The sequence below is a fragment of the Xenopus laevis genome, chromosome 3L, assembly GCF_017654675.1.
Source record: "Xenopus laevis strain J_2021 chromosome 3L, Xenopus_laevis_v10.1, whole genome shotgun sequence".
Lineage (NCBI taxonomy): Eukaryota > Metazoa > Chordata > Amphibia > Anura > Pipidae > Xenopus > Xenopus laevis.
Window position 1 is genome coordinate 20,488,879 of NC_054375.1, and position 20,594 is coordinate 20,509,472.

General features: G+C 41.4%; 1 protein-coding gene across 1 annotated transcript in view; it reads right to left on the reverse strand.

Moving 5' to 3' along the window:
* Positions 1 to 20,594, reverse strand: part of btbd11.L (BTB (POZ) domain containing 11 L homeolog) — a 176,110-nt gene that overhangs the window by 88,266 nt on the left and 67,250 nt on the right. The window lies entirely within an intron of this gene.

The window sequence follows — 20,594 nt, forward strand, 5'->3', positions numbered from 1 at the left end:
ATTCTCGCGGCACTAATCGCCTCTTCTTTGTGCCTGAGGAAGAAGGTCTTGGATCTCGGAGGCAGGGGATAAAGAACACACACCATTAGAAGGGAGGATGCATTGGGACAGACAAAAGTTAGAAAGAAAAGTTACTTCACCAGTTGCCCAGTTGATAGACGGATTGTGTTTCTGCAACCAAGGTAATCCCAGGATGACAGGGAATAAAGGAGAAGAAACCACGTCAAAGTTCATGAGTTCAGCATGCCCTTTATTTAACAAAACGAAAAGAGAGATAGTCTCTTGCACCACAGGGCCAGAAGTAATCAGAGAACCATCTGCCACACGAAGAGCTATAGGATTCTTCTTGGACTGGAGCGGAATCTGGAATTGTAGTGCCACTTTATTGTCCAAGAAACACCCGCTTGCCCCAGAGTCAAGAATTGCTTGGAGTTCGACCCTCTTGTCTCCCCACTGTAAAGATAAAGAAACTGTCAGGAGAGGTACAGGAACATGACATCCAGAAAAGTCCTTTTCAAAAATCCTCTTACCCGTTGGGCGGGTCGGACAACCCCGAAGCAGATGACCAGCTTGTCCGCAATACGACGTCTAATACGCTCCTCTGGTGTTAATGCAGACCTAATAGCACCAATCTGCATAGGCTCTGGAGCTACGTTGAAGGTGGACGAAGAAGCAACTGGAGAACTTGTGGAGGGCATTCGGACAGGAGGAGGAGCGGATGGTAACAACCAAGTCTGAGGGAAAAGACCTGCTTTCTCAGCCTTTTCTTCTTCCCGGCTTTCCCTGAGCCTCCGGTCTAATTGGATCGAAATGAGGATGAGATCCTCCAGACTATCAGGGATGCCACTACGAGCTAACTCATTTTTTAGCTCAGACGAAAGTCCAAAACGGTACTGGTTCTTTAAAGCTGCTGGGTTCCATTCGGTATCATCTGCCCATTGCCGGAATTCCAGCGTATAATCTTCCGCTGGACGGTCCCCTTGCTTCAGAGCACGCAGGGCGGCCTCAGCAGTGGTAGCTCTGTGTGGATCATCGAAGATAACTGCCATTGCATCGAAAAAGGAATCAACTGTGGCCAGTACAGGACTTTGACGATCCATGAGACGGAAAGCCCAGGTCTGCGGTTCGCCCGTGAGGAATGAAATGATAACCCCAACCCGGATTTGCTCAGTGGGATACGTGTGGGGTTTAAGTGAAAATAACAGCTTACAGTTGCTCCTGAAGTTCCGGAACACCTTTCGATCACCAGCAAACTTTTCCGGAAAGGCCACTTTAGGTTCGGAGATTTCCGAGGTGATCACCTGAACCTCCGTTGGAGCTGGAGGAGGAGCAGCCGTGGAAGGAAGAACAGCTGGCGGATGGGCTCTGATATGCTCTTGCAACTGCGAGTAGCCACTTTGCAGCTCCCGAACAGCTTGTGTAAGTGAGGACAGCTGTTGGGTTAAAACGGCAAATGGAGACGCTCCTTCAGCTGGATCCATCCTAGGGCCTGGTTATACTGTCAAGCTTACCAGTATAATCCAGTCGTAGAAGGAGCTGGAGCCGTAGATAGTGAACCCACAAGCGCCTCACACAACCGCTACCCACCTGGAGTGGAACAGGGAGCAGGGTTGTGGAGAGTAGCCAATGAGACGATCAGCGAAGTACAAAAGGATTAGGCAAAGTCGTAGTCAGGAAGTCCGAGGTCAAAAGGCAGGCAGCGAGATTCGTAAACGATGAGACAGGCCGAAGAGTCGAGACAGGCAGAAGAAATCGTAGTCCGGGAACAGGCAAGGGTCAACCACAGGAATTCAAGAATATAGAGACGCTAGGGTTTCAGTTAAACAACCTAATAACCAGGCAATGCATCTCCATCTGAACCAGGTTTAAATATTGTTAGTTTGGCGCCAACTGGCGTCTTTTCGCCGGCGTCGCCGTACTGACGTCACGTCCGTCTTAGGCGTTTTCGCCCGCGTCCTTGCGCCAGCGACCGCCGCCGGCGCCTTCGCGCCCGTCACCAGCGTCCAGCGTCACGCGCCGGCGCGCATTAACGCGCACGCGCCTGCGCCGGATAGAACGCGGACCCGAATCCTCACACATCTCTATCCTACTGGATAGAGGATGGTGAAGCCCAAGTAAGTGCCTTCCCCTGTAGAAGAGCAGAAGCCTGGGAAGGTTCCATCTTTGAGCCCAAGCTAAATGTAATGTTCTCGTTGTCCGAACCTTGCGTAGTTATGGGTACACTCGGTTGCACAGGTTAAGCCTGTGGTTTCCAGTGTTCACCGACGCTCTTTTGGGGCCCTGGGCTTTCTGCTACGGAAACCAACAAGGAAGTGCGTGGACCGCCCATTTTGACATCACAGCCCGCCCCTTTGTGTCCCTGCCCCCCACCAGCCGATAAAGAATTTTAAAAAAGGTGGCAACCCTAAGGGTAAAGTCACACTGGGAGATTCGGGGAGATTTATTCTCGCGGCACTAATCGCCTCTTCTTTGGGGCGACTAATCTCCCTGAACTGCTTCCCCCTGTCTTCCGTCTGCTAGAATGAAAAATCGACTGCGGCACTGCACTCGCGGCGCTTCGTTTTTCGAATTTGCCCAAAGTTGCATCACGAGCTTCCAAACCAAAATTTGATAAAGAGGCCCACATAACACAGAAACCCCTAATAAACCCATCACAGTTACCTGTTTCTTCAAAAAGTATGAATAAATGCAATTTTCTATGCTGAAATCCAGCTGTTCAACAGTTCTCTTTCTGCATCAAATCCTGGCACGGAAGGAGGGACTACATAGTAAGACATAGTAAGCAAGGTTGAAAAAAGACACATGTCCATCGAGTTCAACCCTTTTTTTTTTCTTTTTGTTTATTAACTACCTATCTGCCAGTTGATCCAGAGGAAGGCAAAAAACCCATCTGAAGCCTCTCCAATTTGCCTTAGAGGGGGAAAAATTCCTTCCTGACTCCAAAATGGCAATCGGACTAGTCCCTGGATCAACTTGGACTATGAGCTATTTCCCATAACCCTGTATTCCCTTACTTGCTAAAAAGCCATCCAACCCCTTCTTAAAGCTATCTAATGTATCAGCCTGTACAACTGATTCAGGGAGAGAATTCCACATCTTCACAGCTCTCACTGTAAAAAACCCCTTCCGAATATTTAGGCGGAACCTCTTTTCTTCTAATCGGAATGGGTGACCTCGTGTCAGCTGGAAAGACCTACTGGTAAATAAAGCATTAGAGAGATTGTTATATGATCCCCTTATATATTTATACATAGTCATCATATCACCCCTAAACACTGAGGTTACAAATGTAACAACTTCTCCACAGCTTACAGACAGCATGCAGGGACTGCATAACCCACAATGCATTGCACTGTGATGTTCCATTTCTTATTGAAATCACATGTGCAGGGAATTGTGGGGTTTGGAGGACAGCTGGCTGCTAATACAAAGTAACAGTATTCAGTCAGCTCATCAAAGTAGTCAGAGATAAGCAGGAGATCAGGGGGGCTAGGCTTAGGGAACTGTCAGAAACCATAAAATCCATGAAAAGTTGCTTGAAATTATGTTCACTTTTCAAAAGCTTAAGTTATGTTTTTGTGGAGTTCCCCGTTAGCCTGAGCTCAGAAAGGCCACAAGTTACCCAGAACCACATGCAAACCAATATCACTGAAATCACAGAAATATGAGAGCATGTATACACAAGTTTCTAGCAGATGGGAGCCTGTTCTATTCCTTGTCCCCAGTGTTTTGATAAGCGGTTCATAAATAGTCCTTGTAATATTTGACAAATGCCCTTAAAATCACTGAGGGATGTATTCTTGATTTCATATCTGTGTACTGGCCGTCATTTCCATTTTTTACTGCTGTATGCTACCTATGTGTCTTATGTTTTGTAAAACACAATAAAAATTATTGAAATAAAAAAAAAAAAAAAAAAATCACTGAGGGATGATTCCTTGTCTGTTTTACATCCTTTATTGGCTATTATATTATACTCAATATTCCAAGCAGAATTCCACAGAGAGGACCTGCAATAAGTGTCTCTAGAAAGTGGCATAGAACTGACATAATTGACCTCAAAGGGAAGATAAAAACCTGCATTTCCCCAGCACTCCAAAGCAGTTGGACAAAGTTTAATTACAGATGCAAGAGGATTCTCTAATTAGAATCACATTCGCCACTTTGCTGTTATCTTACATAGGGAGATTAATGTGCAGTTTTGACTGGTCAACACTCAATACAATGACACAGGGACTTAGAGGGACATGTTGGGGCATGAAGGGAAAAAGGCACAGTTCAGGCTGAAAGCCACCTGTGTCAAAGGGCCCACCATTCTGGCCTCAACCTGCTACCCCTAACTAAAGGCCCACTGGTCACCATGAATATCAACGCCAGTGCAGATAATTATTGTGCCCCCTAACGCTCAACCACTGCACCACACAGCCTGCCAGTGTGCAGGTTGGTGGGTCCCAACGGGACTGAGGCCGACCTGGTTTTCTCCCAGTCCAAACCTGAAAGCTACCACTAATCAATCACTGCCCCCCTACAAATAATGCCATTTATTCCCTACCCTAAAACTAACTCCGATACAAACTGGTGTTTCTTCTACATCCCTACATGTCAGTACACATGGGCATTGCCCCTTCCAGACCTGGAGGTAGGACCTTTAACATAGCCAATCAAAATGAATCATGACCTATAAGACCACATGACTTCCTCCTCACCACAGTTATTTTTTGTCCTACTGGACAGGGAGGTAGGATCTCCCTCCTCACTCTTTTTTTTTTATTTTTTGATGAATTTTGAGAGAAATCAAACACAGTTTTTGTTTTTTCTTTTGTATTTTTTTTTGTTTATTTTTTACCTCTGTGTGGACATTTACTTGATGCCTCAAGACGCATAATCTGTAAATTATCGCTTATTGGGAAGAAGTGCAGGTGTGGGCATACCCATGGTCCTAGCCCTGTGCTAAAACAGCCCCTCTGCTATATGCCCAGCGAGGCACAAGATTTAATCTAGTGCTTTTTTGGGAACAGACACAGGTGTGGGCTTCCCACATTGTTACCTGTGAGCTTTTTGGACTCCCCTTTTCTTTTGAGTTATGTGAGGCTTTACAGAACTTCTGCAAAAGGGCAATGGGTATGCATATGGGCTAGTTATAATAGCCTGAAACTGGTGAGTATGATTCTTCAGTATCTACTGTGTGTTTTTAAAAATGCTCAGTGCACTGGGAAGTCTGCATGCTAACTAGCTAATTATGTCCCACACCTTAGAGCTATCGGGGCTTCGGCTGGAGTTTCCATCCAGCTAATTAGTCACTATCTGATAAGGTGCAAGTGTGCCTTTCGGCCCCGTTGCTATTGCTGCTTAATATTTTAAGCTTGTATGGGTGAACCTGCATCCTCTGTGCAGACACAGTAGTTAAATTGGCTCATGTTACTAAGGCACCTCCAGGAATGGCTTGAGGTTGCACTGCTTAAGCAGTATGGCACCTCCTTCCTTTTTTATGAGTCTGCTCTTAACAAGCAGTGTTCCACCTTTCTGGATTTTCCTGCTGACAAGCCTGAGCTATCTGGTAAGGTGCCTGTGTTCCTCTGACTTCTTGCATTATCTGAAGTCTTATGTTATGAGCTGGCATCCTCTGTGCTAAATGCAGTATTGGCTCCAGTATTGGCTCTTGTTACACAAGGTACTTTAAGTACTGACTGGTGAATCCCTCTCCCGAAGCAGTGTGGTACCTGAATCCAGTGAGTTTGATTTCTTAGTATCCATTGTGTGTTTCAAACATTAATTTCACTGGGAAGTCTGCATGTTAAGCTTAATATGTCTCTCAGCTGAAAGCTATCAGGGCTTTGGCTGGAGTTTCCATCCAGCTAACTAGTCATTATCTGGTAAGGTACAGGTGTTCCTTTCGGCCCCTTTGCTATTGCTGTTTAATATTTTAAGTGTTGTATGGGTGAACCTGCATCCTCTTGGCTGACACAGAAGTTATATTGGCTCATGTTACTAAGGCACTTCCAGGAGTGCCATACTGCTCAAGCTTATGAGTTTGCTCTTAACAAGCAGTGTTCCACTGGACTGGATATTCCTGCTGACAAGTTTGAGCTATCTGGTAAGCTGCCTGCGTTCCTTTGACTTCTTATATTATATTAAGTCGTATGTTGTGAGCTGGAGTCCTCTGTGCATAACGCAGTTACACAAGATACTTTCAGTACTGGCTGGTGAATCTCTCTGCTGAAGCAGGGTGGTACTTGAGTATGATTTATCAGTATCCACGGTGTGTTTGAAACATTCATTACACTTGGAAGTCTGCATGTTAATAAGCTAATTATGTCCCTCAGCTGAAAGCTATCAGGGTTCTAGCTGAAGTTTCCATCCTGCGGACTTTTCATTGCTATCAGGTAAGGTGCAGATACTCCTCGAGGCCTCTTTGTCACTGTTGTGTCTATTGTCCTCTGTGCAGACACAGAGGTTATATTGCCTTTTATTACACAGGGTGCTTGTAGGGTTGGCTGGAGACTTGCACTGCTGAAGCAGTATGGTAGCCCCTTCCTTCCTTACATTAAGTCTGCTCAGTGCTGTAACCTGATATCATGGGGCCCCACAGCAAATTCATTTTAGGGCCCCTAACATATCCAGAGGTTGTGCTTTTTTACCAATAGATATTGAAATTGCTCTTTATTTGGGTCTCATGGGTCCCTATACCTTTTGGGCCCACCTGCAGCTGCAGGGTCTGCTTCCTCTGTAGTTACGCCCCTGAGTCTGCTCCTAAGAAGCAGTCTGCCACCAAGGATCTAACTGAATTATTCCTACTGTCTAGCGCATTAATATGTGATAATCAGATAATTCTGGTTGGGTGCCGGCGTTCCTCTGACTTCTTATATTAATGTCATCTGGGGTCTTAGGGGTTTGTTCTGCTGTAGCAGCATTGTACCCCATTTTTTCCTAGGATGTTTCCACACTTAATAGGCAGTGTTCCGATTTATATGGGGTCTTTTTGTGTGATGTAGGCCTTCTCTTAGATATTCTATTCCCATTTGGTGTTTTTTGTTGGGAGCTCAGTTGAGCTCTACTGAGTTTTGGTGACTGTAGGTTTCCCTTCTTTAATTGTTGGTAGATTGAAGGGCACTTACTTTTATGTCTACTGGCATAAGTAGCTTGTAGTCTATGGCCTTTTGTGTGACCTTGGGCCTCTTTCCAGGGAGCTGGGTTTGTATGGCCTCTGGCTTTCATTATGGGCCTTGGCTTGGGTTAGAGCCCTTGTTTTGGTCCATGGCTTTTAACCATGGCCCTCGGCTCATGGGTCTGCTGACCTTTTACCATGGCGCTCAGCTCCTTGTTCTGCTGGCCTGTTGCATGAGCCTTTTGCTCATGTGGTCTTTTACCCTTGGCACATTTCTTTGGTTGTCCTTTTACCAGAGTTATTATGGTTGTGGGCCTGTTTCCATGGCCCTTAACTTCGTGCTTGCTTGCCTTTTCCAGGGTTCTTGGGCTGTTGGCCTTTTCCGTGGCCCTTGGCTAATGTGGCCGCTAGTTTTGGGGGCTTGTGGCTACCAGTCTTTGCTGTGACCTATGGTGCATAGGCCACCGGCTAGGCGGTGGCGGCTGATAGGCGTGGCTACTGTTCTTGCTGTGGCCCTTGGTGGGCATGTCTGTCAATCCTTGGCAGGACAACCGCCATTGGTTTTGTCTTGTCTACAATCCCTGCATGCATGGTTCTGGTTACTCCAGCAGTAGGCATGATTGACTATTTGGTTGGATCTTGCACTGAGTTTCACAGCCTAAAGCTAATTTTGTTGCTGATTGGTATTCAGCAGCTGCGGTTGGTCATATGTTATCATGCATTGTTTTTGGTCTTGTATGCCACTTCTTATTATCAATAAGGCTGGCTTGTGGACCAGGGTTTTGCAAGTTCAACAACTGGCTTGTGCTCCATTGTTGCATGTGTGGCAATTGACTTGTCAGGTGCCAGTGCAGTTGGTGACCTTGTCCCCAAGGGTGGCATTCACAATAGCTGGCTTATGTACTATTGCTTGTGTAGTAGAGTTCCACTCTGGTGTTTTGCATACGCTGCAGCTTACTGGCATCTTGGCCTGCTAGTGTGACAATGGCCTTGCACATCTATGTTGGAATACATAATAGCTGGCTGGTCCACCACTGGTTTGCCTGTATGGTGGCTGGCTCTTTGCCAGTGGATTGTGCATTATTGCTGGTTGGTACCAATGTTTGTAGGCTATAAGCTTCTGGCATGCCTGATTTTGGATTGCGACCCCAGCTGTTGGATGGTTTAGTAGCCTATTGGATTCAGTAGCTTCTATGTATGGTCACAGGTTTGGTTCAGTTTTTGCATAAACTGTAGCATTGTGCAGCTTGAGATGTAATGGCCTTGCCTTTTGTGGGTGTTTTCTAGAACTGTAATTGGCTTGGGTCCCATTGCTTGCTTGTGTAGCAGTTGGCTGGGGCAACAACATATCTTACTGGTAGATGGCCTTAAGTCACATTTGGTTGGTTCAGCTGCTTATCCTTGTGCTGTTGTATGCCCAGTTTAGATTTGGTGGTGGGTAGAGCTACTGGGCTGTACCAGCATGGCTCTACAATGGTTACAATGATATGTTGATTTAGGATAGGATAAGATATTATTAGCATGGAGTTGGTGGCTCTTGGGCTGATCTCTGATGTGGAGTTGACTCCGGTCAGCACTGGTTTGAGCTGCTTCCATTAAGCTGCAGGACTAGGCTAATGTGGGCCAAGTCTTTTTAGGGCCACTTGCTATTGCTGAGGATCATGTATTTCTCCAGCACTGGTGATAGATGCATACAAGTTGTGTTTGGTTTCTGATTGATTTCCTGGTGGTTTCTAGGGTGTTTTAGTTCTGAGATGGCCATTGCCATAATTCTGGTTGTGTCCTAAGGAACCTTTTGTCTTAACAGTTGAAGGATTTTTGTTCTTCCCCAGGTGGGGTTTTGTTGGATAACCATATTGCAGGTATCCCTCTAGTCGCTGAGGGAACCTTTTTAAGCAGAATATGGTTATTCTTAATCTGCAATGCTTGATCCTCAAGTGCTGGTCTCTGTAATTTAGTGGTTTGTTTTGTAGCTCTTGTTGTCAATCATTTACCATGTCCTAGGACATGTTGTTCATGTTCTTGTGCCTTTTATCTACCTTTTTCAGGAGATATACATTTTATCAGCTCCCCTGTTGGATGGATGTGATGCTGACCTTTTTTCTCAGGGCCTCCTTAGCATCATTTTGGTTTTTTCCTGATGTTGGTTATTCCCAACCCTTGTTTTTGGGGCAGGGCTTGATAGATCCCATGTGTACTGACATGTAGGGACATAGAAGAAATAGAGAATTTTACTTTCCTACTTGACGTAAATTCCTTTTCTTCTAGTCCCGACATGTCAGTACAGGGTTTCCCATCCCAGGTTATTTACTTTGGTTACTGTACTGCTATGGCAAAAGTATAACTGTGGTGAGGAGGAAGTCATGTGGTCTTATAGGTCATGATTCATTTTGATTGGCTATGTTATAGGTCCTACCTCCAGGTCTAGGAGGGGCAATGCCCATGTGTACTGACATGTCGGGACTAGAAGAAAAGAAATTTACGTCAAGAAAAAAACAACCAGGGAGAGCAGGGCAAAGGGCTCTTCCTTGGTGGATGTTCATGTGACACGACAGAGAAAGTACCAGAGAATAGAGGCTATGCAGGCTGTGATCATATGGTCAGACTTGCATGGAAACCTGTGATATGGACCACCAAGGGGCACACTGAAAAAAGAGCAATCAGGCAGAGCAGGGCAAAGGGCTCTGGTCTCATCCTTGGGGCATTCTCTGGACAAAGAAGCGACAGAGGGTCTGGGCTATGCCCAGGCTAGCTGGCTGTGATCATACGGTTAGGCTTGTGCAGAAACCTGGGCTATAGACCACCATGGTGTGTGCTGAGAAGAGAGAAACCAGGGAGAGCAGGGCAAAGGGCTCTGGGCTCCTTCTTGGTGGATGCTCTTAAAAAATTACATGCGAATGTCAACTGGGCCGCATTTGGTGGAGAGGACTTAATATTCTAAATGTTTAATAAAGCTGTCACCTCTGGTCCCTCTTATTTTCCACAAATGTTGTTGTTCAGTCAGCAACATATTTGTGTTGCAGTGCCAACAGATAACGGCATAGAACATTTAGGGCTCAATGCCAAAAGCACAGACCAACACAGGAGAAGGCAATTGGCCATCTATATGCAAACAGCTGGAAAGTCTAAACATGACAGCGCTGTTCATCTGAGAAGCGAGAAGTTTATTTTGTATGGCAGGGAATAGGGGGAGATGTCATATTTAAAAGCAAGTGAAAAACAACCAAAGAAATCCCTTAAAGCCAATACATAGAAAATAAGTCGCAAATGTCGCAATAAACAGATAAGCAAAGGGCAAGAATAAAAACAGATTGTGTTAAGCTGCTCAATGCAACATGGTTTATTTTCTATTCTAGTTCACAAAGTCAATTTAAACTTTTTAGAAACTTCCATTTGCCAAGGAATCATCAGAATGTAGTAAATAAAAGAATATTTACAGCTCATAATGAAGCAACCTTTGATACAACAAGGGCCCCAACCCTCACATTTATTTGAATGAAGTTTAAGTAAAAGGACTAGGTTAAACAGGACATGCAACGGTTCTCTAAGGGATACAACACACTATACTTATTTGTTGTCAAGAAAGGCAAAAGACAGAAAAGTCTAACCCACAAACAAAATACAGAGCCTTTTGGACTGTTCCTCTAAATACTTTTTTTTTGCCATTAAGTATAGTTTATAATTGATGGCACTGACATCCCCTGAAGCATCTTCACTCATCAATTCACATAATTTTCATAAGTAGGGTGTCCCCATGCCCATCTGGCAGAATAGCATCCCAATATGGTGGATTTTTAGAATTATATTTTGGTTAACCTTACTAGATGTATGTGCCTTTGTGTGAGAGCCAATATATCCTATGCTTGCAGTGGTTACTTTTGCAGCTTTACTAAGATCTGAAGTTCAATTTCAAACAGGGCACTATCTACAATGAGTTTGTATGCTGCCACTAGTGTTGCTCAAACATGTTGTAATAAATAAAAGCATATGGAATGTTAACTGATAAAACTGACCATAATATTCATGTGAATGTCACACCGTAGACTGTAAAAATATAAACTTATATATATCTGCAACATACTTCCATTTTCCAAGAAAGTTCTGAGATTTTCAACTAAATGAATAATGTTGTTTCCATCTGCTTCTCTGAGATGCAGTTTATCCAGATGTTTGATAGAAAAATTCTGCTCGTATCGCATTTTGCACCACCCACCTGGCATCTATGATAGCTTCGAACTGATATTCTGCTATCCTGTTAAATGGTTTTCAGAAGGGCAAGTGGTTTTCAAAACAGTAGGGATAAAATGCACAGTAACTGCAAGCAATAGATTACCAGTTAAATACCAGGTGACCTTGGAGTTTAACGTTAGGTATAAAGGCACTCTGTATGCGGCCTTGTCATAGAATGTCCATGTAAACCCCTAAATGTCTTCTAATATCATTATAATTTATAGTGGGGGTACATTATCCTTTATTATACATGAATGATACTCTGAGATCCCTGTATAACTCAGCCTGCAGTCATGTACCTTTTCTTGTGTCAACAGAACCCCTCAGTAACTTATAAACATATAATTTACAGTAGGGGGTACATTATCCCTTATGATACATGAGTTATTACCAAAGTTCCTAATTAAACCTTGTGCCTTTATATGGTCACAGGATCCCTCAGTGACTTCTAATATCCTTATCATACAGTAGGAGATACATTATTATATATTACACAAGATCTATTTTTTATCTCTATTTTCACTCAAGCAGAGCCTGTGCCCCTTCTGACTTACCTACACTACCCTACTTAAAAACCAGGCCCAATGATGAAGTTGCTAAAAGTGTCCCTTTTTGCTTGTGAGCAGCGGTAAAATGTATAAACAGTGTGAGGTTTATTGAAAAAACATATCACACATATATCTCATGATATTCCCACATCCCCTAGCAGTGAATTCCACACCTGCTGGCATGACCACCAGAAACCATTCTTTGTGAGGATAAAATAAATCACAATTTGTTCCATTTTCCATTATATGTCCTCCTGACTATCCCTTGCCTATAGAGGTATATTAAATACATCCATTCATTTAGGAAGCAGGTGCAGGGCAAAACATTCACACATATTAAGCCAGACTTTTTTTTTACCTACAACGCAGCTTTATTTCCTAGAATTACAGCTAATTACCTAAAACATAATGCAAGTCAAATTCACAGTTTGCTCACAGTGCTGTGACATTAAAGGAGTGGTTCATTTTTAAGTTGCGGGGGTACAGGGTACAGAGAATGGCAACTAAGCTGGTAAAAGGTATGGAAAATCTTAGCTATGAGGAAACACTGGCCAAGTTGAGGTTGTTCACGCTGGAGAAAAGGCGCTTAAGGGGTGATATGATAATTATGTATAAATATAGGGGGGTTGTATAATAATCTCTCTAATGATTTATTTACCAAAAGGTCTTTCCACTTAGTAACATAGTTGGCGCAAGGTCACCCATTTAGAATAGGAGATAAGAGGTTCCGCCTAGAGCTGTGAAATTCTCTCCCTGAATCAGTTGTACAGGCTGATACAATAAAAAAAAAGTTGAAAAAGGTTGAACTTGATTGACGTGCGTCTTTTTCAACCTAACTTACTATGTTACTAAGTTAACCTTTAGTATGTTATAGAATGGCGAATTCTAAGAAACTTTTCAATTCGCATTCATTTTTTCTTTTTTTTTTATTATTTGTCTATTTCTTTTGATAAGCTTTCAAAAGGAGGGGGTCACTGACACAAACTAAAATTTATTTTCTGTAAGGCTACAAATGTATTGTTATTGCTACTTTTTCTTACTCCTCTTTCTATGTAGACCCTGTCCTTTTCACACTCCAGTCTTATATTCAAATCAATGCATGGTTTCTAGGATAATTTGGACCCTAGCAACTGGATAGTTGAAACTGCAAACTGGAGAGCTTTTGAATAAAAGCTAAATAACTCGAAAAACACAAATCCTAAAAAATGAAAACCAATTACAAATTGTCTCACCCAATCCCATAATAAAAGTTAATTTAAAGTCAAACAACCCCATTAACCTGTGATTCCTTGGGATCAAGTCATAACGCACTAAGGGGCCCTGGAATTCTGTCTCAAGTCACGTGTTAATTCCTGGGCTCCCCTGTGTGTGAGCACACCGCTCTTTGCACCTTGCTCATTATTCTGCAAAAATAAGTTGAATGGACAATTTGGTTCCCCTTTTAAGAACATCTATTATTACAATAACTACATTTTTCAATAATAAGATCATATTATTAGATGGGGAAATATGTTGATTTACCATGCTAAGTGCCATAGGGCAATGCCTCCCCTAAGTCATTAATGAACAAGTTAAATAAAAGTGGACCCAATACCGAGCCCTGAGGGACTGCACTAAGAACCTTACTCCAAGTAGAGAGTTTTCCATTAACAACCACCCTCTGTACCCGATCCTGTAGCCAGTTTCCTATCCATGTGCAAACGACTTCATTAAGCCCAACAGACCTTAGTTTAGAAAGCAGTTGTTTGTGGGGTACAGTATCAAACACTTTGGCAAAATCCAAATAGATCACATCTACTGCCCCCCCACTGTCCAGCATCTTACTTACCTTATCATAAAAAGCAATCAAATTTGTCTGACATGATCTTTCCTTCATAAAGCCATGCTGATTGCTGCTCATAATGCCATTCACTAGGACAAAATTTTGAATGTGATCCCTTCAAATAATTTGCCCACCACAGATGTCAAACTTACTGGCCTATAATTGCCAGGCTGAGATCATAATCCCTTTTTAAATATTGGAATAAAATCAGCAATGATATTCTGCTGTGCATTGTAGTGTCAATCTTTGCCTAAAGTAAAAAGGGCTAACCCTCACTAAGCAGAGTTACTCTGCTGTGCATTTTAACATCCCTATCTGCCCAAAATATAAATAAAAAAATATATAAAATATATATATCTTTTCACTAAGTAGTAAAATTCTGCTCTGCATTGTAGCGTCACTCTATGCCTAAAGCAATAGGGCTCATCTTCACTATGCTGCACTACTCTGTTGTACATTTCGACATCTCTATTTGCGCTAAATATAAGGTCTTCTCACTAAGTAATGATATGCTGCTATGCTTTGTAGTGTCACTCTGTGCCAAAAGAAATAGGACTATTCCTCACTAAGCATTATCGAATTATAGATGGTCTTTCCAGCTGTAGCAAGGTCACCCATTCCGATTAGAAGAAAGGAGGTTCCGCCAAAATATTCGGAAAGGGGATGTGGAATTTTCTCCCTGAATCAGTCATACAGGCTGTTACATTAGATAGCTTTAAGAAGGGATTGGATTGTGTTTTGCAAGTGAGGTTGATCCATGGACTAGTCCGATTGTCATTTTGGAGTCAGGAAGTCTTTTTTTCCCTTTGAGGCAAATTGAAGATTGCCTTCCTCTGGATCAACTAGCAGTTAGGCAGGTTAAAATAGAATTAAAAGGTTGAACTTGATGGACGTGTGTCTTTTTTCAGCCCAACTTACTATGTTACTCTGCTGTACATTTTCAACATCCCTATTTTCTCATATATAAGAGCTCTTTTCAATGTGCAGTGATATTCTGTTGTGCATTGTAGTGCCACTCTTTGCGTAAAGTAATAGCATTCATCCTCAATAAGCAGTGTTTCTCTGATGTACATTGTAGCATCACTATCTGCCCAAAATAAGAGCTCTCTATACTAAGCAGTGATAGTAAGCAGTGCTGTACATTATTGCATCACTAAAGTATAATATAAATATGAAAGCTGCAGGTGTTGTCATAACATATCCTGTGTAAATGCAAGATAGATCAAAGAAAGCTATCTCTATCTTCCCAAAATATAAGCAATGATATTGTACTGTGAATTGTAGCGTTACTCAGGTGAATACTGTTACCTGAACAAAGACAGTAACAAAACCACCTCCATTCCCGTTAAATGGCTAGGTTAGGCCAGAAGTTAATTCTTCCATGATTAGTTATACCAAGGTCTCTAATAATGTCATTCTCTTGGTGCTCAGAGGCCGGGATCTGGGATCATCACTAGGGATGCACAGGATTCGGTTCGGGATTTGGCCAGAATTCGGCCTTTTTCAACTGGATTTTGATTCGGCCTAATCCTTTTGCCCGGCCGAACGGAATCCGAATCCCAATTTGCATATGCATATGCAAATTAGGGGCGGGGAGGGAATTAACATGATTTTTTGTCACAAAACAAGGAAGTAAAAAATGTTTCCCCCTTCCCACCCTTATTTTACATATGCAAATTAGGATTCGGATTCGGTATTCGGCCGAATCTTTCGCATAGGATTCGGGTTCGGCCGAATCCAAAATCACTGAAGATGTTTAAGGATCAAATTACACAAGATTAATGTATAGTATAATCTACTGAAAAGCAATGGCAGAGCAGTGGCAATGTCTCTAGAGGGTAAGCATGTGTGCTAGACTGACCCACTTACAGCAATACTATATTCAGCAGTTTCCCTCGCAAATGCCTGTGTGCACCTAAATCTGCTAGAGTCCCCGTGAGCAGTGAAATGTCTATTTCTGCCAAGTTATCAGTCTGCATCTCTATAGATGTAGACTGATAACTTGGCAGAAATAGTTGCACATCTACAAAGCTGAACACCAAAGGAACATATAGGTAGGAATCTTAGGATCTTACTATTAATTACAAATTAGTGGCATGCATATCACAGGTCATATCATATATATATATATACTGTATGTGTAAACTGATACTGTTAGCAACATCAGTTCATTCAGGCCATATGGTGGTTTAATTTGAATATATATATATATATATATATATATATATATACATATATTTACTCAAATATATGTGACAATACTGTATATATGACAAACTATCTTGAGGATCACTGCTCCCTATTTCTGTAATCCAGTCCAATCACTAAAAATCAAAGTGAATTGATAATGGGAATGGTCCTTCCTTCCACCAATGACACAATCTATCTTCAAGAATGTAAATAATACATAGCCATCCATATTCTCCTGGGTTGGAATCATTTTTCAAATGGAGTTGACCTAAATTACCACCAAAAAAAACTTGTGATATGTGATTTCCTGATCAAGAACACATCTTTCCAAAACTTTTCCCATTTTCTTTTATAATGGTTTCCCATAAATAAATGTGTATATTAATAAACAATACTATTGTTAACTTCATGATATTTTCTCTCAAACACTTCTTACATGGGACAGTTCCTCCATAACCATAATAGTATCCCCAAAATCCCCAAATAAACAGTATATGGTATTTGGTGCTAGCTTCCAATAATAAGCATCTTTACTCTTGTCATACATGCCTCGGTAAAAATAATGAGTGCCCCTCTTTTTTAATAAGAAGGTTCAATAATCCCCAGTACAAGGGTGCTTGGGTATCCCAGGAATGAGATATCCAAATAAATGTGTACAAGTCAATTTCCAGATAAGGTGTGTTAAAGAGGTTAAAGATTAGCAAATAAAGGACTATATTGCACTGACAGAGAATATATGGTAGGCTGATATAATTCTGGTCATTAAAACCCTTTTCCTTTAACCACATAAAATAGTTCCCATTACATTCTCCCCATGGAACAATGCACACAGGTCACAGTAGCAATGACTATGCACAGAACACAGAGCTAAACTGTAGGGAATATTACAGTGGACAATACAGAAAAAATATTTTCTTTTGCATTTTTTAAAGAGGGAAAGTCTTTATTTACTTGGGGGTGCCAAAATGTAGGCACCCTCAATTGCCTATATTTACTTATCTGGTACCCCAGGCCAGTACTTCTATGAGCAGAAAACTGTATCGACCCATGGTTCTTTTCAGCAAGCACCACAGAGCAATCCTCTTCTTCCTCTTTCATTCTTCACGTGGGTGTGCATACACAGTTGAATGAAAACTTTAACTAAAAAGCCACCTATTTTACTGTACCGGGAAATTTGAAGAAAGGAGTAGAAGAAGATAGGAACACAGGCCTGTGGTACCAGGTTAATACAATTACTTGGGGTGCCTAATTATTGGCACTCCCAAGTTTTTTTAACTCCTTTAAAATGTAGTATAATCTTCCTAAATTGTTCCTGATTTGTTTTAGCTCTACTTGAAGAGTCTCCAAAAACCTCTAGAACAATGGTTTCCAACCCTTGTCCACTAGGTCAGTTTTGAGATTTGAGAGAAGATATATTGTTGCTCTCCTAGATTTCCAACCTAAAGGTAAAGTAGGGTGAGATTTGGAGAATGTTATTTTTGTTCTTCTTGATCCACATTGAGGTCCATCTTGAAGGCTATTTAGAGTGAAATTGGGGGACATATGCATGTCATCTCAGATGGAACTTGGAACTGTGGCAGAATGACAGCAGTGTTTTCAATATTTTTAACTCTATAAGCCAGGGGTGACTACACCAATGGGGAGTTTGAATAAAACTATAAACCTCTTTTCTAAAAGGACATTTAATGCCCCATAATCTTTATTACCACCCTCTCCAAGTCATCTTGTCAGTCTTAACACATGCATGTTCATCTCACAACCAACAAGGTTGGGACATGCTCTAGATCTCCAGGGCTGTCCAACTCGCATGCAGGCCCCCCACATGAAAGCCTGCCTGCTGTGTCTGCTTACCATGTGTACGCTTTCAAAGGTATCACAACAGAGATAACTGGTCCCTGCATTGTTTGAACCTCAAATTCAGACTGTAATCCCCTGTTTTATTCACACATGTAATCCCCCTGCATTGTTAAGAAAGAGAGACTACTAATTATTACAGCATGATTTCAGTGATGGTATCCCAGTGCCTTGGTGCACAGTGTGTTAATGAAGGAGATGTAACCCCTCCATAAAACACTCCCATTGCCATCCCCAGATCTCCAAAACAGGTACCCAAGACTTATTTACAGATGCAAGAGGATTGTCCAAAGAGAGTTCTATCAACCATTACTTTTTTTCCAACATAGGAAGAGAATAGTGCAAAAAGGAGTGGATATAGTGCTGGAAAACTGGAATCTGACTCTTTTGAACCCCGAGCTTCCAAAAGTAAACATCCCAAACTCAATTAGAGAAACATGGTTAAAGCTTCCAGCTCCAGTTGCAGGACCAAAGAACATGGCGCCAGATTTACATCAGTCAGACGGGGTTCTTATTGTGGGATTCCATTGCATACTAATTGAGCCACCTGCCATTTTATATATATTAGAGGAATTATTGTGCAATGTTGCTTTAAGAATGCTACCCTGATGTTCTGGACTACAGCAGATAACATGTTGCAGTATGCTGTGACTTGTAGTCCAATAAAATTTGGGTAAACAATCTCTATTTTCTGACTTTAGAGTCTGGAATGCCCAGTGCTCCTTTGAACACTCAAAGCAGGAGTTATGCCACGTGGGGTGCAGCTTTGGTGACTTTGCCTTTGAACAATGTTGTGGCTCATTATGATTTATTGTTTGGTTTACAAAAACAAGTCAGATCAGAAACAGGAAAAAAATAAACATTTTATGCCAATTTCACAGCGCGCTTACATTTTTTTGGATTAGGATTGAGATTACTGAGTCAAAACAGCTGAAGCCTCAAATTCAAATTAAATTCTGCACAGCTTGTCCTATCTGTTGAATAAACAATGCAGCTCCATAAATTCTGTTGTTTATTTGTGCAAACTCATCCTCAAGGAAAGGAGGGGTAGAGTTGTGCCTGAACGCGGGAGATATTTTGTGAAAATTCACTGTAAAAATACTAGGTATGCATCGAATCTGTTGGAAAACGACAGACAGAGATTGTTACAGTGCATGTTACTTAATGCAGGGAGGGTCTATTGTTGCTTAGCAATGTGATGTCCTGTTTGACCTGTAACCTTGTGTGATTTTCTTCTTCCTCTTCCTGTGTATGCTCTCTATGAAAAGTTCCTGTTGCAGACATGTAATGCTGAAGTGTTTATGCTGAGTTCTATAAAGCAACCAAGTAACTGTTCACACAGAAGTTGGTGTGTCTGTCCTCACTTACAGAGCAGCTCCACATGCAGTTCAGATCAGTTCTCTGCTAACAGAATCCACTATTTGTGATTCGGCCGAATCCCTGAATCCTTGGTGAAAGATTAGGCCAAATACCGAACCGAATCTGAATTTGCTTATGCAAATTAGGGTCAGGAAAGGAAAAAGTGGAAAAAATCCTTCTTTAATGCCAAAACGTCACGCGATTTCCCTACCTGCCCATAATTAACATATGCAAATTCAGTCAAGCGTAATGATTCGGCTGAACCCGAAACCCGCTGAAAAAGTCTGAATCCTGGATTCGCTGCATCCCTAAAAAATAGTTTTTTAATTTTTTTTAATACTTAAAGGGTAACTCAAGCTCAAGAAGAATATATTACAATATAATATTGTTAGTATTAAAGGGTATTAAACCCTTACCCAGAAATCTCTCATTGTGCACCCAGACTCAAAATAAGAATCAAATAAGAATCCTATCATAAAACACTATCAGTCATATCTCTGTAATAGGGATATTACTGTGCAAATGTGACTTATTTGTGGCTTATTTGCAATATAGTGTTTAGTGATGATTGTTATATTTATATATTTACATTTTTTCGATCGAATAGGTCCGTATTCGGCCGAATTTGAATCGTATGAATCAAAGCAATAGCGCATTCTATTGAATTCAATTCAAGATTTTTCAAAGTAAAAAACTTTGATTTTTCAAAGTCCACCAATTGACTCCAAATAAGTTCTAGGAGGTCCCCCATAGGCTAAAACAGCAATTCGGCATGTTTTAGATGGCAAATGGTTGAATTTTTAAAGAGATGGTACATGATAAATTTCAATATTCTAATTTTTGAATTTTTTTCAAATTCAAATCGAATTTGGACTATTCCCTAGTCGAAGTACACAAAAAATAGCTCAAACTTCTATTTTATTTTCATTCGAAAATTCACCTCGACCTTTGATAAATCTGCCCCATGGTGATCATGCACCCAGGCATATAAACAATCGTTATCGAGAGTGCTGGCTTCATATGGATTTGTTGCTTAGAATTGGTCATTCTATAATATACTACTATTAAACTTTAAGGTGAACCACCTCTTTAAGTGGTTCATTGTCTAAACCTGAAGTTGCAGCGAATGACTCCTGTAGTTTCATAACCACTTACAAGGAACTAGCAAAGGAGGAGTCTGATATTATTGAGGGTGTGGCTAGCTGGATTGCCTGAAAATGGAGTATATATAGTTATATACAGGCAAAGCTGCTGCTTAACATAGTTTGCTTAAAGAATGATTACCATAGTTATCCCACCACAGGCTCCTTTTAAAGCACAATTTCTGCATTTTCATTTTTAAAACATTTCCAGATTTCACTGCTAGATTTGACAATGAAAATATATATTAATTGCAGCATAATTTATAGTAAAACCTCAAGGGGGAAATTTAATAACATTTGCAAAGAGAACAAATTTGCAAAAAAAATTTGCATGTCGCAATGTA